Here is a 27,898-nt window from a genome sequence, read left to right as displayed (position 1 = left end):
ATGTATGAAATATATTATATATGAAATATATATGAAATATATATTATGTATGAAATATATTATATATATGAAATATATATTATGTATGAAATATATTATATATATGAAATATATATTATGTATGAAATATATATGAAATATATATTATGTATGAAATATATATGAAATATATATTATGTATGAAATATATATGAAATATATATTATGTATGAAATATATTATATATGAAATATATATTATGTATGAAATATATATGAAATATATATTATGTATGAAATATATTATATATGAAATATATATTATGTATGAAATATATTATATATATATTATATATAAATATATTTTAGAGAGAGAGAGAGAGAGAGAGACGGATTTTCACCCTTGTTGCCCAGGCTAGAGTGCAATGGTACGATCTCGGCTCACTGCAACCTCCACCTCCGGGGTTCAAGTCTCCTGAATCAGCCTCCAAGTAGCTGGGATTACAGGTGCCCGCCACCATGTCTGGCTGATATTTTGGTATTTTTAGTAGAGACGGGGTTTCACCATTTTGGCCAGGCTGGTCTCGAACTCCTGACCTCAGATGATCCACCTGCCTCAGCCTCACAATGTGCTGGGATTACAGGTGTGAGCCACCATGCCCAGCCTAATCCAATATTTTTCATGATGTGTTGGTGAATCATTAAATCAGTTTGGTGAGTTTTGACCAGAATTTTATTTAAATTAAATTGAGTAACAGAAAATATCATAGTCTATCAAAGTTAAAGGTGTGATTTTTTGAGTTGTGTTTGGTTGCATGTGTGCATATACTGGGTCATAGTCCAAAAGGTTTAAAAGTTACTAATGTGAACATTTCTCCAATTACATTCCCTACCAGTCACACATTTTTCTGTATGACACCTTCATCTTTTTTGTGCAAACATTAGTTTTCTGTAATGCCCAATGTGATTTAACATGACCAAACTGAATTCTTTATCTTCTCTTCAAACTTGTTTTTCCTTCTGCCTTCCCTATTTTTAAGTGTTATTATCTACCCAGTCATGTAAAATCTTTTGAATTTGATCTTGGAAACATACCTAAGATGTATTCCTTTGCATCCTATACAAAATCCTGTGCCCTAGGTCAGCCTCATCATCTCTCGCCTGACCATTGCATTGCTCCTACTTTAGGTCTTTCTGGTTTGGGTTAAACCCCACCCAGTTCAAATTTTATTTTACCACTCAAATGAACCTTGTATATGTAAAGAATTTAGTTGCATCACACACATTTATTTCCTCTTTCTCCCATGATCTCATTAAAATTAAAGAACTAACAAAAAGACAGAGGGGATAATAAATGAGAGAGGGCCCATCAGCACATGAGAGAAGTAAGCAAATTTAAGAAAGTCTGAAGGCAGATGGGTGATAGGTCCTGGATTAAACAGTCCAGTAATGTCTGTCAGGAGTGGATTCAGCTGACAAGCATAGTCACCAGCCAGGCAGAACCACAGAGGGGTCAGCATTCAGATTTGCCAGGTAAGACAGAGCATGCAACATGGGGCAAAAATAACTGCTGGACAGCCAACGCCCTTTCTTCTTCCTCTACTCCCATATGCAGCTTATAATACCCGAAGACCCAGGCATGCACATACCCAGAAAAAATCTCTATACTCTAGGCTACACCTCCCACCCCCTGGGAGATATGACTGTACATATGTGTATACACACACATATATATACATACACATATGACATATGTAATATAAAATATATACAAAACAGACTATAAATATATTAAAATTGAATGCACACACAGACACACACATACACAATGTAACCTCTCTGGGTAAGTGTCTTCAGCTGAAAAGTAAGATCACCTCCAGCTCTGACAATCTATGATTTTCTCTCCCATGTGTAAATTTATATCTGTTCTCTGGTCATACAACAAACATGCTGTGAAGATATTAAAAAAAAAAGAGAGAGAGAGAGAAATGCATTGCCCCCTTGCTTGTGCTTAATCACTGGTATAATTCTAAAAGAATTTCCAGTAAAGCTTTTGAATCCTCATATCTGAAAGCTTGGCAGGCCATGAGTAAAAACCTGCACTTATCAACAGACTTGACTTATTCTCCTTTTAATTAATACCATCAAACAAATTAGTATTAAATACTTGTGATATGCCAGATGTTGGGCTAAATACTTATGTGTGGGATCACACTTAGTATTCAAACAACTTTTCAGATGAACATTATTATTCCCATTACACAGACAGGGAAATTAAGGCTCAGTAAGGTTAAGTAACTTCTCAACACCTCAGAGCTCAGCAAGTTACAAATCCAAGTTTCTATATTAAATCTACCAGGTTCCAAAACATATGTTCTTAACCCCTACATTCTAGTGGCTGGTGGTTAAGCTCTTCTATTAACTTGAAGTCAATTCACTCTGCCTCGGTTTCCTTATCTGTCAAATAGGGGAAATCGTTCACTCTCACCATCTTCAAGTTATTGTGAAGATATGCGATAATGAGCTTAATTCTGCCTTGATAAAATTATGTATCATAAAAATGCAAGTTATAAATATAAATAGCAATTTGAATACCTGGGTTTGCCTTACACTCCCCAGTTTAGCCGGGTCCAACTCCCTCTGACCTTACATCAAACCTATTTATACCTTTTGTTCTCAGCATGGCCCCAATAGGCATTTGCATTTGTAATCCCTGGACTAGAGGCTGGAAGCTTTCCTGAAATAATAAATACAGTCAGTTCTCCGTATCTGTGGGTTCTGCATCTGTGGATACAACCAACTGCAGATCAAAAATATTCAGAAAGTAAAATTGATGATCGTATATGTACTGAACATATGCAGACTTTTTTTCTCATTATTATTCCCTAAGCAATATAGTACAACTGTTCGTGTAGCGTTGACATTGTGTTAGGTATTATAAGTAATCTAGAGATAATTTAAAGGATACAGGAGGATGTGTGTATGTTATATGCAAATATTATACCATTTTATATAAGGACTTTGAGCATCAGTGGGTTTTTGTATTTGAGGGGGATCCTCGAGACGAATTCCCCCACGAATACCCAGGGATAACTTTACAATCTAAAAGGGAAAAAAGAGCAGTTCATTAGATGGTATGCCTTCATGCATTTTCCTTTACTTGCCATTGGCTACATAAATGGATCCTGGTTTCCTCATCTGAAAATTCAGGATAGATAGTCGCTGGTTTTTTAAGATTAAATAAAGTAACATGAAGGCACTTTGAAAATTCTAAAAGGCAAAATAAATCTAAAATGCTATTTTAACAAACAATATATTTGCTAAAGTTTCAGCATTATGTCAAAAAATAAACTTAGAAACACAGACCCCACCATTTTTTTTACACTCCAGATGTTAAAACATCTTGTTTAGTCACTTTAGCATACATCTCAAATTTATGATCAATTTGTTTGAAACAGTCCTGTTGTATTTAAAAAATAACATACTTGACAAATAGAATTCTTCTGGACAGGTACGAAGTTAGCATTATTTGGAAATGGCTGCAGGGATGCATATTTACTGGGCACCCACTAATTGCCGGGTACTGGAGTAGAATCCTCTGCTGGCATGCTCCCTGTGGCTCCTCAGCCCTTGATTCTTGGAGCCCTCCTTCCACTCATTGAACTGTGTTGCTGTTGATCTGTCCTCTCTTCCATACTGAAGACTCTGCAGTTCAAGACTTGCCAGTTATCTTTTCATTCTGAGCACACAGTAGGCTTGTAAGACACTCCTGTTGAAGTGCAGTGAATTCATCTTTTCCACTATATAATAGTAAAAGTAGGTCCCAGTTATTGAGCTTTTAAGTCAAAAGCTTCTGATATGCATTAATAATCATTGATTCTTGCTGAGCCTCACCATGAACCAGGCACTAATCTGAGCGCTGCACACATGTTGATTCATTTTAACCCCATGAGAAAGGCATGATTGTCAGTCTTGATGTACACATAAGGAAATAGAGGCCCAGAGTGATTATGGGACTTGCCCAATGTCACCTGGCAAAGTTTTGTTTGACCCCAGCAGTCTGGTTCCAGAACCTAGGCTTTTAACCAAAACTACACTGCCTTTGTATTAGTTCATTCTCACACTTCTAATAACAAATACCCTAGACTGGGTAATTTATAAAGAAAAGAGGTTTAATTGACTCACATGGCTGGGAAGGCCTCAGGAAACTTAACAATCATGGCAGAAGGCACCTCTTCACAGGGCAGCAGGAGAGAGAATGAATGCCAGCAAGGGAAATGCCAGATGCTTATAAAACCATTAGGTCTTATGAGAACTCACTCACCATCATGAGAAGAGCATGAGGGAAACCACCCCCATGATCAATTCACTTCCCATGAGGTCCGTTTCTCAACATCTGGGGATTATAACTCAAGATGAGATTTGGGTGGGGACACAGCCAAACCATATCAGTCTTGCATGTGATCTGATTGATTTTTCATTTAATTTTCAGAAGTCAGTGCCTTGAGTGCTTAACTTTGCACCCAGGGTTCTAGTTACTTCTGGATGCTTATCTTTCTTTTGGACTATAAACTCCTGGAAGGCAGATGCTTATCTAGCAACCCTCAAGTTTCACTCATGCTTGCTTTTGCACTAGAATAAATCAGTACACTGTTGTTGACAATTCTGCTCAGCTATCTCACTGTTGACGTGCAGTGGCTTTTTTTTTTTTTTTTGCATTTATCTTTCCAAGTGTGCCAGTTTCAGGCCTCCCGAACTCAGGCACCCAGCATAGGCAGGTCTCCAGGTAGACTCCAAGAGTTAACAGGTGAGAGCCACTGCCCTGCTCAGCAGCAAGGTTCCTGCCTTCCCTTTTAGGTAACTCAGCTGAAACAGATCTCTTTCCTGAGGACACTCCCAGAATGTTTATTGTTCTATCACCTCCTGCATCACAGATTCCACAGTACCAGCATTTCTTTTGAGGGAAAAGAATAAAAACATAAGGCAAAGGCTGATTATATGCATAAATCTGAATAGTTATTATTGTAGTGAACAAAGTCTACTTGTCTACAATGAAGTTATTGATAAAATTTGCAACTGCGGCTTAGTCATCTCTCTAGTGTTGCAGGACACCTATCGCATAGTGCTGTTTAGATCCCATGCTTAGACGTCCTCTGAATCCACCCTTTCATCCAAGCCTCCACAGCTAGTACACTGGCAAGCCAAGCAAGTTAACCTTTCCAGGTGTACTTTGACTCTGAGCACCTCTCTCCACCTCCACTGATATCACCCAAACTCAAGCCTGCATCATGCCTGTCCTGGGCCATCTGGCAGCAGCCCCTAGCAGGCCTTGCTACATCTACTCTTGCCACCCCAGCAATCAGATCTCCTAAAGGAATAGTATTTTTGAAAATATTAATCAAGATACCTCATTCCTCTGCTATAAATCCTCTAAGGTCTTCCTATTGCACTTAGAATAAACTTCAAATTCCATACCTGACTTCCTGCATAAGACTCACCCCCCTGCCAACTTTTATGTAGTGCCACTGGCCGCTTTGCTTTTTCAACACATTAAGCTCATTCATGTCTCAGATTCTGTGCATTGCTGTTCCTACTGATTACTAAGCTTCCAGCACCCACACACAGACATCCCCAGGACTCATTCCCTCACTCATTCAGCTATAAATGTCACCTCCTAAGACCCATCTCTTACCTAAAATAGCTCCTGTCTTGCTCTCTGCCTTCATCCTATGCCATTTTCACATATCCATGTTTGGCATGATCTTGTGTGTGTTTGTGTGCGTGTGTGTGTGTGTGTGTGTAAATTTAGTTGTTCACTGTCTGTCCCTGTAGTAGGGTAAATAATGGTCTCAAAGATGTCCACATCCTGTCCTAATCCCCAAAACCTGTGATTATGTTACCTTATGGTAAACGTACTTTGCAGATATGATTGGATTAGTGCTCTTGGGATGGGGAGACTATTCTGAATTATCTGGGTGGGCCCAATATAATTACAGGGTTCTTATTAAAGGGAGATGCAGGATCAGAGTCAGAGAGAGAAGATGTAAGGACAGAATCAGGGGTCAGGGAAGAGAAAAGATGCTATGCTGCTGGACTTGAACATGGAGGAAGAGGCCATGGGTCAAGGAATACAGGTGCAGGCATTCCTAGAAGCTGGAAAAGGTAACGAAGTGGATTCTAGAGCCTCCAGAAGGAAAATGGGACTGCCAAGATCTTAATTTCAGCCCAGTGAAATGGATTTCTGACTTCTGATTTCCAGAACCTTAAAATAATAAATTCACATTGTTTTGAGCTACTAAGTTTGTAGTATCTTGCTATAGTGACCACAGGAAATGAATCCATCCCCACCCCACAGCTAGAATGTAAACTGTAAACATTATAAATATAGGGATTGTTTCCTAGAATAATGCTTAGATCATAGGAGGCATTAAAAAAAGGATTTGTTGCATCAGTGAATGAAACCATGAACTGTATGTTTACATGGGTGTCTTCTACATGAGGCTAAGAGTGGCTTGAGGGCAAGGACTGTACCTTATTGCTGTCCACACACCTATTGCCCTTCGTGCCTGACACGCAGCAGTCAACACAACTCAGGTGATTTGAAGGAAGTAGCATACATTTGTCAAATTGAATGATCTGGAAATAGTTGATAATGTCATAGTTAAATATGCTTCATAAGTACGTAGTCTTTTACAAGGAAAATTGGAATGTGTGTAATGTGAATATAGCAGCTAGTATTATTTTTATGTTTTTCCCTATCTGAGCTTAAAGAAGTCCAGTTGTGAATGAAAAGAAACTCAAAGACATACACATTTTAAAATTCTCATTCTGTTTCAGAATTGCTTCTCTAATGAAAGGATCCAGCTTGTCCTCATGATCTGAAAACACCTACCCATGAGGCACTGAGAGCCTACAGCAGGTGGGAGGGTCAGAAGGCCTTGAGCCTCACTCAGCAGCTGCTCCAAGAACCCTAGGCTCTGTCAGATGTGTGCACCCCATGTATAAAAGCTGTTTCCCATAGTGTAGTTCGGTTTCTGCACTCTATGGATTAGCTAGGGCCGATTAAGTAACCAATTTATGTACTCAAAGCTGTTTAAATGCATGCTGTGTCTGCATGATAGATGGCGATGTTCTTCTCCGAACCACCATTCCTTCCCCAGGATATTTTCCCCCTCAAAAATAAATATGAAAAAGAGTCTAAAATAATACTGCAAGAGAAACAGGAAACTCAAAACTTTTCTCAGCTAATTCTAAGAAAGTCTTAAAAACCAGATGGCATGAATAATTCTACCTGTGCGAGGGCTGACAGAGATGTGGGTCAGAAGCCTGCTGGAAGCTAGGGTGGTACAGCGAAAGGCACAATGGCCTTGGAGTCGGAGAGACCTGGGTTCAAATTCTAGGTGGGCACCTATTAGCTTCAGTCCTGGGCAAGTCATAGTACTTCTTTGTTCTTTGCTCTAGTAAAAAGGTGATAATAGTGTTTAATTTTCAGGTTGATGTGAAGTTTAGAAGTATGTATCTAAATACCTGTATATCAGTAGCAGGAAATGAGGAGTCACAAACTCAGGTTTCCACAGGGACCTGGCATGTTGCATAAAGGAGAGGCTGTCCAGGTGGACCCGTAATGAATTGGCAAGTGTGTGCCCATCGAAAGGGGCAGCTGCTGCTGTGCTGCATCCAGCTGGGAGTGACCATGTGGAAATGAGGGCCCTGGTGTGCCAGAACTTCTCACTTTTCAAAAGAAGCAAGAATGATTATTATTTTTTATGTAAAATCTCTTAAGCTTTCAATGTTGACAGCAAATTCAAAGTTAAAAACAAACAAACAAACCCCAAATTACTGACAGATCAAACACAACATCTACGAACAGAACCTGGCCTAAGGTCCATCAGTTAATGGTTTGTGCTCTAGATAAATGGTCATTATTATTGCAACTTCGGGGAGTTTTTAGAAACAGAAAGTGTCATACTGTCTTAAAGAAATGCTTTCAGTTTGAAGCACCACTTAATAATACTGGTCCATGATGAAGCTTTCACTGTTTTGTGGTGAAATGAAAAAAATAAGTTTATTCCTCCCTCCCACAAAAGCTAAATTTAATCCATTAAAACATTTGTAAGGAGTAAGTAAGTCCTTTCTTCTTTTGTGATACAGTCTTCTTTCCTTATGAGATGATTGTGACAGTGGGTGATAGGTTTAAGCTGTTTTTCACATCCTTGCTTGGAAAAATTATAGGTTGCCAGTGCTATGTTGGACTCCTTCTCTTTTTAAATTTAGTTTTACTGTTTCTTAACATCCTAGGGCTAGCGACCACTGGTTTGGGGCATTTTTACTAATGTGAATTTTGTTTCCATAGTGGATATTGTAAAAGCTGTTGATTTCTCCTCATTATCCATTTTTGCCTTCTTTCTTTCTTTCTTTTTTTTTTTTTTTGAGATGGAGTCTCGCTCTGTCGCCCAGGCTAGAGTGCAGTGGTGCCGTCTCGGCTCACTGCAAACTCCGCCTCCCGGGTTCACGCCATTCTCCTGCCTCAGCCTCCCGAGTAGTTGGGACTACAGGCACCCGCCACCGCGCCTGGCTAATTTTTTTGTATTTTTAGTAGAGACAGGGTTTCACCATGTTAGCCAGGATGGTCTTGATCTCCTGACCTCATGATCCACCCACCTTGGCCTCCCAAAGTGCTGGGATTACAGGCGTGAGCCACTGCGCCCGGCCTCTGTCTTCTTTCTTAGTAAGAGAATATTCTGCCAGGCCTGTGCCCTCCAAGAATAAATACTGTATTTTACAGCCCCTTTGCTGTTTCGTGTCCACATGACTAAGTTCTGGTCAAAGGTTAGCAGAAGTATATTCGGACATTTTCTTGAAGCTTTCTTCAACAAATAACTAGCATGCTGTCTTGCTTTTTCTTCCTTCTTTCTACATCTGCTACTTGGAACGTGGATGTAATGGCTGAAGAGCCATCTTGAAGGACAGAGCAGGAAGCTGGAAGGAGCCTGGATTCCTGAGGACTTCACAGAGTAGCACTGCCAAATCCACCCTAGGACCATCAACTTCTGACTTATCTGTGAAAGAGAAACAGACTTCTCTCTTATTTAAACCAGTATTATCGTACTACTTGGAACTGTAACTAATCCTGACAACACTGGGGGAAATGTTTGTAGCTAGGTGCTGTCATTTGTACCAAATACTTGTTTGGGATTAATTTCCCATGTGAATCAATAAAAGGGAGAGAAAATTGAGTCAAAGAAAAAAAAAAGTTCTTTGGAACAGTCTTGGATTTAAAAACAGTCTCCAAGCAATTCTTAGTGATACTGCAAACACAATTAGCAAGCTTTACCAACTGAAAGCATCTTAAGGGTTTACAGTGCAACTACATGTCTTCAGGTCATCACTAACAACTCATGACTGGAGATGACATGTCATGTTCCTACAGGAAGTTCATAATGAAATACTATCGTCAAAGCTGAGTGTGAGGGCCTCTGTAAGTACTGAAACAGTGCTGTAAATACCCACAGATGGTCTTACTAGAATAGTAAGGGTACTAACTGCTGCTATCTACAAGCGCCCTATAAGAATGGAGTGTGTCTGAGGGAAGGAACTGTGGCTTTTATTTCTTTACCCCTACTACCTGTCCAGTGTTCTTACTATGGCCCCTCCCTCATTTGCTCACTCACCACTTCCTGGACACCCCGACATTTCCTTTGCTTCTGAATTATGCTGAGCTCATTCCTTCCTCTGGGCTAGTACATTTCCTGTTTCTTCTGTCCAGAGGGATCTTTTCTCAGACCTTCCTGAGAAGACTCTATCTCACTGTTCAGATCTCAGCTCAGATGTTACCTCCTCGAGAAGTCTTTCCTTGACGTATGAAATTTGAATATTTTCCTCAGTCACTCTCAATGGCACTTAACACCATCTGAAATTATGTATTCGTTTCCTGCATATTGAATCTTTTTTTAATGCTTAGAATAAGGGCAAAGACCTTGTCAGTTTTGCTCACCTGGTTTCTCCAAACATAGTAAACACTCAACAGACAGTTGAATGAAAGACTATTTAACATGACACAATTACCATAGGCAATCTGTGGGATTCTACAAGAAATCCATAATGTTCTGTAGGTACTTATAGGAGATCTATAATGGCAGCGCAGGCATTATAGATAATCTATGGTTTCCTACAGATCACCTGCTCTGGGAATATAAATCCTTTCAGATTCTTTTTAAAGGGGCTAAGACCCCCTTTAGGCAATCTGTGATGGCCGTATCTCTCCAAATATTATGAAATGGGTCTACAGGGTATTTTGAATTGCTCAATAGAAAAGTGAGGGAGGATATTTCACATACTGCCAGAGCAGGAAAAGCATGACCAAAAGCAAGGTGGTAGAAGTGTCAGAATCCCTGGGGAACAAGGCATCAACAGGACTAGCATGTCTGCCATGCTCTGAGGGTGGCAGAGGATTGGTAACTAAGCCTAGAGCCAAACTGTGGAGGAACCTGAGGGTACGCAAAGGAATTTTGACTTGAGCGTTTCTCTCTGGGCATCAGATTTCTCACCTGTAAATGAGCTGATGTGCCCTATTTAAGGATGCTAACTGCCTAGCCAGTGGACCGTCATTCTGTCACTCTGTGTCAGTAGTGGACATTCTTGGTACCCTGCCCAGACTCCCTTTCCTGGGCTGGTGCACATACTGCCCAGCTGCTGTGAGTGTCAGATGCTAATGACTGACAGCTGCTCCCTTCTTCCAAGAATAGCCCTCTGCTGAGGAGAGCCACCAGGCTGGGGGTATGAACCATTCCCATCCCCACATCCATAGCCAATGACCAACCGCCAGTGTACGAGAGGTTAGCCCCCTGCCTCAATTCACACTGCAGTGGCCCAGGTTGGTCCCCAGCTGAGACCACATCCTTGTTTAACTTTCTACTCTGCCTTCAGCCTGCTTGTCTCTCTCCCCTTCTGAGAGGCTCCTTACTAAATATTTTCCACAAGTACCCCGTCTCAAGCCCAACATCTAAGGAAGAACCCAAGTTAAGACGGGTCCCTTGGCATACATCACTGCATTGATCAGAACACTCTTGCCCTACAAGCTCAGATGCCATCTTAAAATTGTCACCTCCGCAATTCAAGCAACACTTCCACTCCTTTGACACTGGCATTGGAGAGAAAACCTGTTTGACGAACCCTGAGCTAGAAGATCTCTAAGGTCCCTTGTTTTGCTGACATTTTATAAAATGACACTTTTTAGGTGACTTTAACTTGTGTTGTGAATGAAAATGGGAAAACAGAGAATCAGAGGTACTGAAATTGAAGAAATGTCAAACTCCTTTTCCCAAGACTCACCTGTGCTTGTTTGCTCATTCATGAACATTCTCCTGCCATAAAAGACAAAAGGTACCTGGGTTCTATTTGCCTAGCACAGAATTGGGCACTTGGGACATGCTACCTAAATATCTGGTGATTTCCACACTTCCATAACTTCTCATTTTACCTAGAAAAGAACTTCCTGCTGCTTACAAATAAGGGACTATGAGTGTGATGTTAAGAGGACCCACTGAAGGATTTCTGGACTAGAACAAAAACTCCAGGGAAGAGATCTTCTTCCTCAGGAAAAGGGAAATAAAAGATGCACCCTCTCTGCAGACTCCACTGATACAGGAAAGAATATCATACTAAAGGAGAAGAAGACTGGGCGCAGTGGCTCACGCCTGTAATCCCAGCACTTTGGGAGGCCGAGGTGGGTGGATCACTTGAGGTCAGGAGTTCAAGACCGGCCTAGCCAACATGGTGAAACCCCATCTCTACTAAAAATACAAAAATTAGCTGGGCATGGTGGTGCATGCCTGTAATCCCAGCTACTTGGGAGGCTGAGGCAGGAGAATCACTTGAACTTGGGAAGTGGAGGTTGCAGTAAGACAAGATCATGCCACTGCACTCCAGCCTGGGTGGCACAGTGAGACTGTCAAAAAAAAAAAAAAAAAAAGCAGCAGCAGCAGGCTGACAAGTCTTCCTTTAGGGGTTGGCTGGGAAGTGTGTCAGTAAGTGAGAAATAGGAAAGAAGACCCTGTGGGCTCTGGTACTTTGCTTTTACATTTGAGAAGTGATTCCTAAACAGTGCACCTGTCCACAGGGGAGCTTAGACGGTGGACAGGGGTGCTGGGTTCTGTGATGGGACCAAGTCACCAAGTGGTGATAAATGAGAGCAGGAGAGAGTCTCAGGCAGCCTTTCCGGAGCCTTTTGGAATTAATGTTTGTTAAGAATATTAACAGCTATTACACAGATAATAGCATTACTATTTTTTTAGTTGCAGAATCAGCATATACATACACATGTATATATGTGTGAGTGTGTGTGTATCTTTAAACTAGAGAGACAGCTGAGTACAGTGGATAAGAATTTAGATCCTGGAGACAGACTGTGGTCAAATCCTGGCTCTGCAACAACTTTGTGACCTTGGGCAAGTGACTGAACTGCTCTGTGCTATAGGCTATAATTCCATCATCTTTTAAAAAGATGCTAATGATAATATCTCACCTTACAGAGCTGTCATGAGAATTAAATGAGTTAACCTTTGTAAAACACAGAGTATGTTACGTAGGTGTTTGCTAAGCAAACAATGTGCTAATTTTGTCAAGGGTAATGAAGAAAACAATGGATTCAATGGATTTATTTAAACTGCAGGACTCCTCAGGACCTAAAGTGTTAATATCCTTTATGACAGGAATATGATGGGTAGCAGTTAGAGATCCTTTTTTATGGAGCATCCTGCAGGACAAGTATCTATCAAACAGTTAGGGGGACAAAACCTCGCTTAAGGAGATAGCCCTATCAGGTGAGGAATAAAGAGAGTGAACTAACTTTTATGGAGCACCTGGTACATGACAACGCTGTGCTAGGAGCATGATTTGCCTTATCCTTCTTAACTACAAAGTTTCGAGGCTATTAAGTCATCTATTTATTTTTTATTTTTTGAGACAGAATCTTGCTCTATTGCCCATGCTGGAATGCAGTGGTGCAATCATAACTCACTGAAGCCTCAAACTCCTGGGCTCAGGTGATCCTTTCACCTCAGCTTCCAATTAGCTAGGACCACAGGGGCATGCTACCAGGCCTGGCTAATTTTTAAAATTATTTTTGTAGAGATAGGGTCTCCCTGTGTTGCCAGGCTGGTCTTGAACTCCTGGGCTCAAGTGTTTCTCCCCCCTTGGCCTCCCACGGTGCTATGATTACAGACATGAGTCAGGGCCCCTATTTTATAGATAAAGAATTGGAGCTTTAGAGAGATGGAGTTGGCCAAGAGTGTCCTATGAAATATTTTAGGGCCAGCAGGGACAATCCTTCTTTGTCCAACTGCCAAGCTTCATCCTGGGAAAATGGAGGTCAGGGAGGACTTCAAGGAGGGGAGGGGTCAACTGGATCCAGAGCAGAGTGGGACTCTGACCAAGGGCTGAGCAGGCATGAATACCACCTGAGACACAGAACAGGACAGCAAGGCTGCTAGAGACTGTCAAGGCACAGAAAGACTGAGCTGGTGACAAGAACAATGACTGGAGACATTTGACACATCCCAGAATCCTCGCCTTTACTGTATTTGTTACTTCGTTACTATCTGCCTGCTTCCAACAGGGATCCACGGTCATTCCCTCCAGAGAAGGCTTGCGGGCTAGTTTTCAGGGGTAGCAAAAATGGCAATCCTGGAGAATTTGTTTCTCTGGTGCCAGCTGAGACTCCGCCCCAAAAGAAGAACCTCCCAGTAGAGGAGCTCAGTGTGAGAAGGGGTCTGGGCTTTCCACATGAGGTCTTTCAATTTCACACAAGGCCAAGCAGATGATGAATCTGGATGTCCTAACCTATTCTCTTACCTAGGTACATATGGGGTGATGGGGAAGATTCCTTTACTCAACCAATGTTTACAGGGTTAAACGAGAATGATAGGTCCCTCTGGACTTGTTTCCAGGACTCCAGGGAAAATGCTAGTTTTGTATGAGATGAATCTCAAAAAATGCTTATTAAACAGATGACTGGTGATTGAGTGAACTTGACTTTTGAAATATGTACAGAAATAGAGTGTTTCCCATGAGGGGATAAACCCGCAGATACAACTATCAGCAAAACTTGGGGTGAGAGTGAAGGGAAGGGGTTGGATTAAAGACGGCTTTGAGATAAGAGGTACCCAACATGTGGCACAGTGCCAGGCACCCAGACACCTAAAAGATGTGCTGCCTGTCCTCATGCTTTCCTTCTCAGGCCAGCAGCAGCAGGAGCAGGGGAGAGAATACAGATGCAGAGAGGGAGAGCTAGACAGGAGGAGGTAGGAGGAGGACGTAACAGCTGCAGTGCCACAGGCTCTGGGTCTGGAAGCAGGGGGGCAGCGCGGCAGACACACCTACTGCCCTAAATCATTAGCAGCAACAGCACGCAGAGCTTTGTTTGTGTTGCCTTCTGCTCCAGATTGTTGCTTCCTCACTGACAAGACAATTTGCAGACTGGTCTACTTTCTCATGCCCACCTTCTGCCTTGGGTTCAAAGAGTTGGTCACAAGGGGTGTGTGTGTGTGTGTGTGTGTCTGGGTGTGTGTGTGTGAGAGAGAGAGAGAGAGAGACAGAATTCACAAGGTTAAGCTTGTGTGCCTGTTTGTCTGAGAATGTGTTTGTGTGCATAAGACTGAGAGACAGAATTCATGACCTTGAACTTGTGTGTATTGGCGGAGACAACAGAATTCATAAGCTTGAGTGTGTGTGTGTGTATGTGTGTGTGCACATGCACGTGTGTGAGAGAATTCATGAGCTTGAGTTTGTGTTTAAGAGAGGGAGTGAGATTGTTGTGTGTGTGTGTGTGTGTGTGTGTGTGTGTGTGTAGGAGCCCTGAGAGGGGGGAGATTTGGCCTGAAAATGATAAAAGGCCTTCCTTTTACTCAGTAATTTTACTGCTTTTGTGAGGGAATAACAAGCTGGGATAGTGCGTGGGGGTGGGGAAGAGGGCGCAGAACTCATGAACCCTCACTGAAGGGCTCTCCTACCCTCTATCTTTACTTTCTGTACTTTTGAACAATGCTGGGGCTTACTCAGGATTTCCAGTTTCTGCAGAGTTTGGGGGAAACTGAGGTTGTCCCTAAGAGGGTTTAGGCTGGGGACTCTGAGGCTAGGCAATTGTAAGTTCCTCCGTGGAAAGGTGCACACATGATCCCTCACACCTGCGCCTCTGGATCTGGCATGTGATCCAGCACTAGCAGGCGCTCAGTAAATGTTGTTGCAACTCTTTGGTATTAAGTGGGATTCTCGCTGCAGAGAGTGACTGACTTGCCTCTGAAGGCAATCAAAACCATATTCCAAAGTACTAATGCTTCCCTCATTTGTATGGTTTCATTGCCAGATTCCTTGCCTGATACAGATAGGCCCCCAATTACTTCTTGACTGAGATATTTTTTGAACTAACCAGTTGCTTGACCAAACTCAATCTTCTGCATATTGCTCTTGAGCTATTTGTATACAGAGACACAGACATAGAGCAAGGCATCAGTAGGCTTTGGCAGTGGAGTCCAGACTCAAATGCCCTGAGCAGTCCTGCAGTAGCTTAAATGTGTGATGCAATGTGTGATAAGAAACAGGAGAGGTGGGAGGGCAGGTATTTATACTCAACTATTAAAGAAACACACAACAAAAACAAACAAACAGAAAAGGTGAGTATGCATGTTTTCAATCAGTTTCAGAAATAAGAGACCTGTATTTTCAGTTACACCCTTTGGGGGTGTTAACGTTTCTACCCATTAGAAGACAGCTGGCATGGAGGCAGGAGGAGAGACTCTTACTTCGGGTTTGGAATGAGATGAAGGGGACTGTGCAAGGCATCTTTTGCCCAGTAAATCCTGTCACTGCAAACCTTGACATTACCCCACTCACACAGACAAGTTGTGAGGCTAGACTAGGGTGGCAGAGCTGGACATAGATATGGGTTTGAATCCAGGCTGCACTATTAGCTGTATGTCTGTGGATGAGATATTAAATGTTGATGATAGTCTATCTTCTTATACATAAAGTGCAGAAATAATAACTGACTTAATGATAACATATGGAATGTTTTCTGTGATAAGTATTCACCACATTTTAGTGTGTTTAATCATGACAACAGCAAGTCTGTGTGGTAGCTACTATCATTTTTCCTGTTTTGTGGACTAGGAAACTGAGACAGAGAGGTTAAGTAACTTGACCAAGATCACACAGCTATGGTCTGGTAGATTCTAGACTTGAGCTAGGGCTAGCTTAATTCCAAAGCTGATATTCTTAAGCATTTTGCTGCTCCATCGCTGCCTTTGTGCAATTTTGTGAGGACTAGATGGGATTTTCTCTATGAAGTGTATGAGAAAATGCCTACCTAGAATATAGACAGTGTTTGCTCTGTGCACTTCCTAGTCATTTGTCTCCCCTTCCTGGTCTTCTTTGAGTTTTACTCCTTAGTTTAGGCCATGAAGATCCTATAAGGTCCTCCTAAGGCCAGCCAGAAGTTGTGCTTCCATGATTTAAAAATTAACCCTGTTGTCTCCATGTCTGAATAATTGAGGTTTTTCAATAATAAGGCAGGGTGATTTATAGAAGGGCTATTAGTCTTCATAATAAATTTATTAAATGATCATTGCTGCTTTTTTTCCCTTCGTATTTGTCATCGGCGGAGTGGTAATTGGTGTTTGAAATCCGTGTTGGCATGCCATCAAACGAGCCTGCTGTTCTGATCAAGCAAAGCCGCCTGGCAGCAGGGGGCCGGCAGAGCTGACAGGAAGCAGGGAAGCATGGGCCACAGGCGGTGAGATCTTCCCACGGAAGGAGTGGCCCAGGGCTTCCGGATCTCCAAATTAACTCATACGCCCCTGTCTCTTCTTCAGCACCGCGGCAGGAAGGTCTCTGTCGAATTTGTTGAACTCCTTAGACAAGCACAGGTTAAATACACATGCCAGGATGGTGGTCTAGCACTTCATTACAGTGCGTTAATTATCATCACCTTCAACGGCAATTAATAACAATTAAGGGTCTTGTAATAACATGAGCACTGTGTGGAGCTACTTTCAAAGCTGCAGGAAAGTGGAATGGATGGTTTTGGAGTACCAGAGTTGGAAGCATCAACCATACTGTCTTAAAATAAGAGGATGAATGATATTGTTAGGCTCTGTAAACTGAGTGGGACATGCAAGAGGCCACATCCCCCACTAGGCTGGGGTAAGGAACTGACAGAATAAACAAGGCCTGCAGACAGGCTTCTGTGGCCGGTCTGCAAACACAGGCTTCTGTGTTTTGAAATAGTCAGAATTTGAACGTCCCTAGGCTGGACCTGCAAAAAGCCCCCTGCATTCTCCAGTTCCAGCTTGGTCCTGAGATGATTGTCTTCTTACACCTGTCCGTGCCCTGAAGTCAAATCCATCTCAGCTCTAAGGTGAAGAAAGAGGTCCAGATAGCATGCTTCCTTCACAGATCTGTTGTGGGGAGTCCATGAGAGAATTCATGCTATGCACTAACAAAACACTGTCTGGCAAAGAATGCTTCTCTCCTCCACTGAAGCAGGCTATGAAGACTTTGGGCTTTCGTGCCTTATTGTGGCATCTGAATGACTAGAGAGTCTCTCTGGGGACCCCAGGCAAGCTGTTTCACCTCTCTTGGGAGTCAAAGGGGAGAAAGTCCCTAACCCACAGGTTTGTTGTCAGAGTTAAATGGAAGGATACATTGAAGTGCTTGATGCATAGTAGGCACTTAATAAATTACAATTCCTTTTTTCCTCTTTTCATCTTTTCAGGCTAGAAGTCAGTGAATCAATCAGTCTTTAACAGGTTGTAAATCCTTATCATATCAGGAAGAACACTTTGGTTCGCAGGCTTTTGGTGTCACATGACACCAGGATGAAATCAGCTCTGCCACTTACCAGCTATATGACCTTTCCCAAGTGACTTAAACTCTCAGAGTTGAGTTTCCATATGGGTGAAATGGAAACGATGAAAGGAACAAAAATGTGGTTGGGCATACTCAATGAGACAAGGAGTGTGTTTAGTGCTTAAGAGCTCCATGGATCATAGTTGATAAGACGGTTATACCCAACTTGAAATGAGAACTCACTTTTTCATTCAAAGGCACCCTTAACTGTGTATTTATCATTGCCTCTATTTGGAGAATTAGGTTTGAAATGTTAATTTTCACTTACTTTTAAAGATCCAAACTTAGAAAAGATGACATTATGTACTTACAAACAATAAGTTGTAATTTTATGAAATTGAGATGCTTTCTAATAAGCCACATTAACAAAGCCATATATACATTTCTAACCAAAAAAAACCTTCAAAATTAGAGTTAAGCTAATGAAGATCTGTCATTCTAAGACGTATTTGGGAGTTTTCCTACATATACTGGCAGACACTATCTTCTCGAACAAAATATTTTTGCTAAAGCAGCAAATGCCTTCTTTCTCTAATGAATTGCCAATTTTGTAAGGTTAAATACATAGTCTATAGCGTTTTCATTTTTTTTAAAGATTTTTTTCCATTTATCTTGGGAAATTACAGAGATGATGAAAATCTAAATATAATTTAATGCAAATGTATTCAAATAATTATAGGACGAAAAGTCAACAACAAGTCAAAGCCCCCTGCATGTGTTAAAGACGGATGCTGGGAAGGAAGGCATTTTCACCTTGAGAAGGGGAGTTTAAAATGTTCCACAACAACCTTCTCTCCCATGGTCCTTTTCTCCCTACTTCCCTCCTTTGCTCTTTCCTTTATCCTTCTTTTCACAACAGATTTCTGTTTTTCTTTCCTTCTCTTCTTTCCTCCCTCCTTTTCCCTCCTCCTTCTTCTACTCCTGGCTCTATCTTTTCTCTGTGTGTATCTTTTTGTCTCCGTGCTGTGTCTCTGTGTATTTCCTCTCTCTGTTTGTTTGCCTCATGCCCCATCTCCCCCCTTATCTCACTCACCACGTCTATAGGGACAGGCCAGCCACTGGGCTAGGCACTAGCAGAGGATAAAAAGAAGGCCATGGCTCCATTTCTGCCCTTGTAGGCCTCAGGGTTTTATGGGGGAGGCAAACAACCCTGCTAAGAAAGTGGAAGCATTACACTGGCAATCAGCACCCACTCTGGCAAAACAGTGTTTAGCACTGTCTTGGAAAGCAGAGGGAAGTTAAATAGAAGATGAAGCTTTAAAGTATGTCTTGAAGGATGAGAAAAAGGTGTCCAGGTAAAGGGATGGGCAGGGATAGACACAAAGACATAGGCAATTATAGAGACTTTAAGGAATGGTAAAAAGATAAAGTCAGGCTGCTAAATTAGAGGAGGGAAAGGGAGGAGGGGAAAAAGGAAGACAGAAGGAGAGAGTGAAGACCGGGAATCAGGGGAGTGGCCAGAAGGAGAAGGCCTTATAGTTCTAACAGTTGTACACCAGTTCTGGCTCAGTACAAAAGCCCTATTTTTGGATTTCATAGGCCAGTTTCAAAAATAAAACAAAAAAGCCGGGTCGAACCTTTATTTTATTAAATAAAGACATTTACCAAAATACTGTCTATTAGCATTGTAAGTATATGAAATGGGTGACAGTTAACACCTAAAGTAATAAAAGAAACAAGAAGAATAAAATATATTAGTTTGGAATGGATCATTTAGATTTAGGTAAAGCTCATTATGGAATCCCTTTTTTTTTTCTCAAGTTTGTTTCAAAGCAGTGACAACTTGATTATTCATCATGATTACTGTGCTTGCTTCCACAAATCTGCATTTGAGAAGCACTTCTGTATGCAGTGTCAAGGAGGCTGTATTCCTATTTGGGTAGCAGTGAGGAGCTGGTGAAGGTTTCTAAGAAGATGATGGTCAGTGCTCTCTGGGCTGCAGGAACACCAGGGCAGTGCAGAAGCTCACCTCTAGCCTGCTGTGTTCTGTGGGTCACAAGCTATGGTGGCCTAAGTCTATTACTAGAAGATGACCATACTCACACCACAGAGGATGGTTGTGGTAATTAAAATGTCTAATAGATGTGAAGGCATTGAGATGTCTAGAGATCTAACTGCAGAGATCATTAGCGTCAGAGGACGATCTCATCTTGAATGCTGGCAGCTAGCGAAACTGGACCACACAGAGCCATGGAGGGGGTGAGTGGTCAGGTACAACCTTCCCCTGTGTCTTAGTGTATTTGGGCTGCTTTAACAAGACACCATAAATTGGGTGGTTTATAAATAATATAAATTTATTTTTCATAGTTCTGGAGGCTGGGAAGTCCAAGATTGAGGCTCCAGCAGATTGGGTGTCTGGTGAGGGCCTGCTTCCTGCTTCACAGATAGCCATCTTTTCACTGTGCCCCCACATGGCAGAAGAGGTGAGGGATCTCACTGGGATTTCTTTCATAAAGGCACTAGTCTTACTTATGAGGACTCTGTCCTCATGACCTAATCACCCCACAAAGGCCCTGCCTCCTAATACTATCACCTTGGGGGTTAGAATTCCAACGTATAAATCGTGGGGGAAACATCAACTTTCAGTCCTTTGTGCCATGTGTGATGGTTAATTTCATGAGTCAACTTGACTGGCCACAGGGAGCACAGACTATTACTTCTGGGGGTTTCTGGATGAGATTAGAGTTTAAATCAGTGAATTTAATAAAGTAGAAATTGTCCTCCCCAGTGTGAGGGAGAGTCATCCGATCTGTTGAGGGTCTGAATAGAACAAAAGGCAGAAGGAGAAATTCACCCCTTTCTGCCCGACTGCTTGAGCTGGGACAGCCATCTTCTCCTGCCCTTGGTGTTCCTGGTTCTCACACCTTTGGACCCAGACTGGGAATCTACATTATTGGCTCCCCTGGTTCTCAGGCCTTCAGACTGAAGCTGACTTATACTCACTGGCTTTTCTTTGCAGGTGGCAGATCGTGGGACTTCTCAGCCTCTATAATGGTGTGACCCAATTCTTTATAATAAATCTCTTCCTATATATCCTGTTAATTCTGTTTCTCTAGTGAACCCTCACTAATACACCATGTCTCTCAAGCCGTTGTAGATAGCTACCATTGCTGGAACTATTACTTTGTACCAGACATGTGCTAAGGTCTTTGCTTATTATCCATTACAACTTTTGTGTACTCATGACATACGAAATGGTACACTTGTTTAGTACTAGACAACTTGTAATGGAAGAAGCAATTTTGTTTTAAACCACTATGTCATCAGAATCTAGCTAATCACTGAATGGCATATAACAAATGTTGAATGAATATTTTTAATTGAAAATTGAAAAGGAGATCTCTCCCAGGTCTTATAATGACTAAGGGGCCTAAGTAGGATTTGAACCAAAACCTGACTCCATAGCCCATGCTGTTTGCATTTACTGAGTAAATGCATTGCACTGGCCCTAAGCCCAGCAGAATATGCTGCATCATGTCAATTACTGAGGGTGGGGTGGGCAACAGGCCCTTTAGTTCCACTCTCTGTTCAAGTCTCAGTGCCTAGTCCTTCCAAGATCCTTGGAGTTAACTCTCCTTGCACTACTTCCTGGCTACTTTGGCAGAAGATGCCAAGTGCTTATGGTTTCAGGCCCAGTTCAATTATTACCTCCCTGGGAAGGCTGTTATAACTCCCCTAAGAGTGGAGATATTCATGGCATTCTTTGTCTGCCACAGGCGATGGTGAAGTGAAAAGAACACCCAATTTGGGTTGAGATAATTTGGAACTGAGTCCTGACTCTGCCTCGTGGGTGTGACCTTGAGCAAGTCACAGTCTCTCTGAGCTTCAGACTCCTCATTTGTAAAACAGATAGCAGCTATTGCTTTGTCTGGCACTCCAGGGATGTTTTAAGATCAAAGTCAATGCACTGCCATGTAAAAAAGCATTTATAAAGTGTAATATGCTGCGCAAGTGTTAGCAATTAATTTTAGAGGTCGGGCTGAAGTCACAGTTTGAAGACACAAAGGAATCGGCAGTTCAAATATGAAGAGAGATGTGGCAGATATTGTGGCTATCTTAGTAAATTCCTTCCACCTTTTCCTGTCCAACTCATGAACCTTAAGTCAGCCATTCACCCATTCATTCATTCATTACTTCACTCATCACACATTCGCTGAGTGGCCACTTGGTATCAGGTACTAGACCCTGAAAATACTTAAATAAGTCCCATAAAATCCCATCCAAAACAGCTCATTGTCTGTTTTGAAGGCAGACAATTAAAAACTTATAAAATATCTAACCCTCTTTGGTCATATACGACCCTATTTGGTCATATATGACCTTTGTGCCAGTCATTCAAAAAATCTTTCACTGATTACCAAATGTCTTTGTTTGCAGTGCTCACATTTGCAACCCACATTTCCTATTTTGTTTCCAGGTGTTACAGCTTATTGGTTATTTCATCTGGCACTTTCATCAAATTAGTTTGATAAAGTTTTACTCTTCTCATTTCCAGTTTTTACTCTTTCTTCAATATTTCCCAAGATTCTTTGTATTTGGAGATTTTCAGTTTTGTCTCAAAGCAATAATTACATCTAACACTTATATTGAGCTTACTATGTGCCCAGTGCTATTCCAAGCATTGAATGCACATTAACTTAATTAGCCGCCTATTTGATCTCTCTTCATTAGTCTCCTTAGCATTTTTCTAGTTTCAAAGAGTTCTTACAGTTCTTACAAATTTTAAACCTGTGATTAAAAACATAAATATGTAACAATGCATACAATTATATAAGTAATTAAATCTTCAGAAACTCATACAATTCTTATGAGTAGTTCTCTGCTCTGTATTGCACTACAGGAAAGGGACACATTTACTGTTACATGTTGCAGAAATTCTGAGCTTACTTTAGAAAAGATTACTAAACATATGTCAGAAACACATGCATTTCTTATAAATGGCCAGCAGCTATTTGTGCCTTGACAGTATCAATATTTATAGACTGATGTAGATTTCATGTGACCACTGGCTGCAGTGTTTGTGTGAAAAACCCACCCACCTACCATTAATTAGGGGAACACACTTGAGTGCTCTAGGGCCCTATGGAGGTAAGGAGGGGAAAGAGAGATCTGACAGGTGGGACTGGAGGACTGTCCAGGAGCTAACACAACCTAAATATGAAGGAGAAGGAGGAAGAGTTTTGAAACATGTTAGTTTTCTAGGGCTACCATAACACATCATTCAACCACTTTGAATTGTAATTGGTTTATTACTAAAATGGGATAATATGAACTAATTGGTAGGAGTGTGTCTGAGTTAAATCGAGAAACTCATGTCAAGAGCCTACTAGAGGCTCAAATCTTTCACAATGCTGCCTAGGTAGTTAGAACTTAGATCTCCAGGTAGCTCAAGAACTTGAAAAAAAAAAAAACTGAACTGATTTGGAAACACTTGACCTGCCAGAAGGAGGCCTTCTAGACCCACGGAGCAAAGAGATATTGTCATAGCATTACAAAGGTTGAGGGTTTTTTTTTTCCCCCTTAAAAAATTACATTAAGGCTCCTCTCAGTTCAAATGAAATGCATTCCCATGATAATACTCAGAGCTTAATGTTCATAACATTTCAGAATAAAAAAATCAGTTCTGTGTTTACTTTGTGCTTATTAAACAGGAAAAAGATGAAAGGAGCAAATAGAGGAAAGACAACCAAGATTATTTCCAATTTCTTGAGATATCCCTTCCACCTGGATGCTTTGATAATGGCATAGCAGCAAACAAAGTCTGAGGCTACATGAGACTCAAAAATAAGAGGGAGAAATCACTCAGTTCTGTCATCCAGATATTTCATTTGCAGGGCAACAAACAGCCAAAGGACCAAATATCAGGGGAAGTGACTTCGGATTTCAATTGTCTTAAGTTTTCACAGACCTGCAGAATCACAGCTGGAAGGAGATCTTGAGAGGTCAACTGGAACCTGTGCAAATTTTAAAACTCCTCATGTCGATTATTTTTAAGAACGATGAAAAAAGAAATGTTATAACTTGCTGCAAGAGTCCACTCTAGTGTTCGATAACCCTCACCTCGGGAAAATTGTCTCTTAAAGCTACACTAAGTGATTATTTCTGCGAGAAAAAATGTTAGTTATTTGTTTCACCCTAAGGGTAGACAACATGGGGTCTATTTATATAAAAGGGTAGGGTTATCTACTAAGAGATAGCAAAAGTTACTCTGTTTTTAGAATCCAAAGAACTGAGTTCAAATCTTAATGCTGACACTAGCTAGCCACATGACCCCAAGCTAATTACTTCACTTAACTGAGCACCATTTAATAAAAGGAAGTCCTGGCCTCAAAGCATCCTGGGCACCCCAAGTGATGAGGAAGGAGGGGTGATGACCAAATTGTGGAATTAAAATATACTCTGCTATTTTACCACTGAAATATCCATGGATTTGTTGGTATGCTATTTTCATTATTTTAGTCCAAAATTCTAGGTATTAATATCTGTAGAGCAAGATCAACAATTTAATTATTCAAATTATGTGAAAAGACAAACTGATACAAAGTCTACAAGTCTAAACATGTCCAGACCTTCATGAATTGTAATAAGCAACCATATTATGGTCCTGCAAAGCTCCTGTTGAAAGAATAATTATTACTGCAGTTCAAAAAATGTCTGAGAAAACAGAATATGAATGTGACAATATGGAAATGGATACAGGGACTTGTGCATCAGAGCCACCAACTACACATGATAAAAATACAGAAGATGTAGACCTATCAAATATATTTTCTTTGGTGGGGGTAGGCAGGAAACATAGCTCCTTCTCAATACAAAACCTGTGTATAGTCTTTATTGGGATGGTCATGGAAGGAAAGGTTGTTCAAACAAAAACTCAAAATTATCAAATAAGAAATAAAGTTATTTAAAGATGAAATTCAGAGGAAAATATTTAGGGTTAGCTCTTAAGTGTCTCTTCACCATTCTTCTGACTATTCACAAAATCACCAGAAAAGCTTTTTCAGCAGCAAGTAGAGCTTGCATAAAAATATATTTGCAAATCATTGATGTCACTTCACTCATTTCATTTTTTAATTAGCACATTTTAAAAAGAGCAAGTAACATTTTCATTTTCAATTTCCATAATTAAGTGCATTTTTCTAGTTTATATGCTATTTAGTTTATGGTTTGAATATTTAACTTAGTGATTTACATCTACAAATAATTTATATGACAGTTATGTTTACATTTTGTAAAATTTCCCTGATGTTTATAGTATCTATATGTTTTTGTATTTGAAGTACATTAAATAGCTTTGTTTCTTTGAGCCTTTTACTTCATAAATTTTGTGTACTTTCAAAATAAAATACTGATAGTATGTAAAATAAAAATTGAAATAACAGACTTGTTACCTTGCCGTAGCATTGCAATCACTAAAATGGAGTTAGCAAACTGAGATTAACCTGACATTCAGCAGGGAAATATACCAGGACCCAAAGGAGGGGTCAGTAGCCCAAATCAGCAGAGGCAAAGAAGACTGGCTTTTTTCTCACTCAAGGCTGGTACCTTCCCTGCTCCATGTTACCAGGACACAGGACCCTCTGATAGATGGTAATTGATTATTAGCATCAGGAGACATATCAGAGTTATTGATCAGGGAAGTGGGAAAAGGTGATATCAGGCACAACAAATATTCCATTGTAGGCTTCTGAGGGAACAGTCTACAGGGAGTAGAAGATATTGTCTGAGGTATATGGGATTTAGGGAGGCCAGGGACCTGGTATACCTAAATTGCAGAACTGCTTTAAGAATTAAATATTAGAGAGTCTCCAAAGAACTCTTATAATAATTCCACATGTGTAAGAGGATTACTACAATGTAGTGCTGCATAGGCGTGGAACTTGGTGCAAATTCTACTCTAGTATAAATTATTAGTGGAGTACTACTCTAGTATACATTATTACCAGATGTTTCTAAATTAAAGTGTTATTAGAAAAATAAATCTTTTCTTTAATAGCGTTTGTGTGAAATTTGGTGTGTGATTATCAGGAGTGGACTTCCAGTTTAACATGAAATTGGGATCAGCCACAGCAGATGAAAGGTGTCAGTATCAGTACTCTATGAGACTAGAAGCAGAGAGGAAAGTGGTAGGTGACTAGCATGGTAGAGGAAGCTAAAACACTAAGATAGGATGCAGATGGGGTTGGATGCCATCAATAAATTCACAATTTCACTGAACAAATTCAGCAGCAGGCAGACACAGACAGAGGAAGGTTGGGGTGGAGTTGAAACAGTGGGGAGGAGTATTGTGTGAGAGTTGTGAGGAGAAGGGAAACTCAGGAGAATGGAATTCTCACTCATGGTAAGAGGAAGTCAAGAGATAACACCTGAAACTGACAAATCAAAAAATAGCAATGTAAGTGTGTTATTTAGAATGGAGTAAAATAACAGAAGAAAATGTTAAAATAATAAAAGTTTCAGAGTGGTGGGTATATAGGAAGTAAGGAATTGTTATTCTCTGACAGGAGTTGTAGTACTATGTGTTTTAAATGGATCATAAGGATACTTTTCTTTTAAATTTAAAGCAAATAGAATGTACTAGATTAAACAGTAGTTCTTATTATACTGTATTAGATAAGACCAAAGATAGGATCAAAATGGGAAAGGTTAGTAATATGATTTTTCTAAAGCAGACAGTAAGTATTCAGTAAACATGGCTTTTCTATATGTTTTACAGTTAAGAATATTGTTCTCTAAATCATGCTCAAAGCTATGTACCAAATATGTCAGGATCTGAGCCCCTGAGTAGAGCTCTCTGTCACTTTAGTTGTGGCTTGATGGAAGAGCAAGATCGGGAGAAGCTGTGTCCTGTTGTCTAACACTACAGGGCCAAGACTGTGAGGAGAGGAGGGGGCTGAGATGACACTTCTCATTCAGGAATTCTCAAACTTGAGCATGCATCTGAATAACCTGAAGGGCTTGTGAAAACAGAAGGCTGGCCTCACTCCCAGGGTTTCTGATTTAGTGGCTTTGGGATGAAGCCTGAGTTTCTTTATTTCTAGTAAGTTCCCTGGTGATGCTGATGCTGCTGAACCTGGGACCACACTGAGAATCATTGGCCCAATGTGTGGTGGGCAAGTGGATCGCAAGGGCAGGCTGCTGAGGACCGGCTGAAGGAAGAATGCTGTTCCTGGAAAGGTGTTTGAATAAGCTTTGTGCTGGGAAGGGAGGGACAGAGTGGGGAATCTAGGTGTCCCATATATTTTCTAAGGCTGGCATTGTAATGTCTTTTAATAATCTCCTTGGCTCAGCCCAACAATCTCTACTTTAAAGAAATGTCTGATTCCCACAATTCTAATAATATGTGCCCAGAAGAGAGCCCACCGATGAAAGTCTGAAAAATAGATTCAATTACCCTTCTCCACTATTGAACCTAAGTGATGCCATTAGAGGAAGGGAGAGAGCCGGAGTGAAACACACATACATTTTGCCAGGTATCTAAGAAGAAAGAGAATAGGTACAAAGACGCAGACCTAACCTGGGAGTGACTGAACAATCTTTTAAAAATGATTAGGTCATATAACGTTTGTCAATATTTTTAATGGTCATACTAATTTGCTTTATCAGTCAAAATTTTCTGTCTCACAAGAGTCTATTGAGACCAGAATTGCAAATAGAAACTTACAGTGTGCCATGGCTGGCGCATCCTGGACCATGGGGTTAATCTAGGCAGTTAGTGCACAAAGGCAGGGAAACTGAAAGTAAGAAATCCTAGGTTCAAGACCTGCCTCTTTAAAGAAGACAGCTAGCATTTGACACACTTTAAGGTCAGCTTGGTGTGACCTTGAAGAGTTAACATCTCATAGCCTCAGTGATCTCATCTTCAAAATGAAGACAATAATGTAAGATTTAGCATAGTACCTGGCACACAGCATTGTGCTGAAAGAACGTGAGATATAATAGCAGATAAAAACAAGCTCTTTAAAGTCAGATGAGGGTTCTGATCTGGGCTGTCACTTAATAGTGTCTCCCTTGGGCAA

General features: G+C 40.8%; 1 protein-coding gene across 6 annotated transcripts in view; it reads right to left on the bottom strand.

The window, feature by feature from the left end:
• DAB1 (DAB adaptor protein 1) overlaps positions 1-27,898 on the bottom strand; it is a 1,250,774-nt gene that overhangs the window by 613,013 nt on the left and 609,863 nt on the right. The gene's annotated exons all lie outside the window — the stretch shown is intronic.

This window comes from Pan paniscus, chromosome 1 (genome assembly GCF_029289425.2).
Source record: "Pan paniscus chromosome 1, NHGRI_mPanPan1-v2.0_pri, whole genome shotgun sequence".
Lineage (NCBI taxonomy): Eukaryota > Metazoa > Chordata > Mammalia > Primates > Hominidae > Pan > Pan paniscus.
This window is presented reverse-complemented; position numbering and strand designations above follow the sequence as displayed.